The sequence below is a fragment of the Corvus brachyrhynchos genome, unplaced genomic scaffold (genome assembly GCF_000691975.1).
Source record: "Corvus brachyrhynchos isolate BGI_N302 unplaced genomic scaffold, ASM69197v1 scaffold14, whole genome shotgun sequence".
NCBI classification, from domain to species: domain Eukaryota; kingdom Metazoa; phylum Chordata; class Aves; order Passeriformes; family Corvidae; genus Corvus; species Corvus brachyrhynchos.
The window spans coordinates 19,354,851-19,356,015 of NW_008239110.1; the positions used below are offsets into that span (position 1 = coordinate 19,354,851).

Below are 1,165 nucleotides of genomic sequence, written 5' to 3' on the forward strand. Positions count from 1 at the left end.
CCGGTGCGCGGGCAGAACCGCCCCCAGCGCCCGCTCCCCGGGGAAGGGTGCCCGTGTGTCACTCGCATCTCACAAAATAGAGCAGAAAACACTTCCCCGACTCGGGGAATCAGGTTTTAACTTTTCCCCATGGAAAGAGGGCTTTAGGAAATGCCGGCCTCCAGAGACTGGGTCGGCGTTTTCTGGAGCGGGTCTGAGGAAGAGGAATCAAGGCGCGGAAGGGAAAGGGGAGTGGGTGAGAGCAACAATAGGTGTTTCGGGAACTACCATCATCCTGTTTTAGGCTTCTTTCCAACAACTCCTGCAGCACACAGGTACAGCAGAGCTTCTCTGCCTTCTCAAAGCATCCTTTCTGCAAGCCTGACTATGCAGGAACCCTACTTTGGGGCTGTATTTAACTGCTGTAGTCCTGAAAATGCATTTAATGACCCATCTAAGAGCAAATTGTGTTGAAAGGCTGAAGGCCTGGTGAGAGACCCTGGCACCACCTGACAGATGAACTCTGGACACTGCTGTAGGAGGCAGGCATACCTCTGGCTGTGCAGGTCATGCCTGGCCCCTTAAGGTACCTGTTTGTCGAAATACAAGAAGCCTGTTCACATCACGTGCTATGAATCTGCACCCATTACATGCCCATACTGACCATTGCCCCTTCCCCATCTCCCCACCGCTCCCTGAGACTTTTCCCCTCAGACTGTGGCAAGTTTTTTCTATCCTATAAGCATAGCCACTTAACCTAGACATTGAAAAGCGGTAGGAAAATGGGAACAGTTACGGCTCAGAGACCTTCAAACAATACAATGCTGCCATTATCAAGTGCAGTCGTAGTCACGACTTAAGTAATTCTCATTAAAATTGTTTTGCCTAAAGTATCATCAGAGTATTTGAATCTCAGTTTCTCCAGGAAGCAGGTCTTCAGCTTCTCCATCTTTTGGAATCTCAGAACCTGAGATCGGTCTCGGAATTCGCAGCCTTCCCCCAGGACTCGGGGTACAATCCTGAGCAACGGGTAGCGTGTTTGAGGACCGCAGTTACAGACACGCATGCCGAGGCCCCCACTTTCCGAAGCGGGTTATTTCCCAATGCCGAGCAGTGGCGACCCTTCCCCACCCCCGGCGGACCGCCCCGCGCCTGCGCGCCCAGGCCCGCGACACTTTCTAGAAGC

The 1,165-nt window shown here is 52.6% G+C and overlaps 1 protein-coding gene across 1 annotated transcript in view; it reads right to left on the bottom strand.

Annotated features, from left to right (window-relative positions):
- Positions 1 to 1,165, bottom strand: part of MRPL18 (mitochondrial ribosomal protein L18) — a 5,039-nt gene that overhangs the window by 2,913 nt on the left and 961 nt on the right. The window lies entirely within an intron of this gene.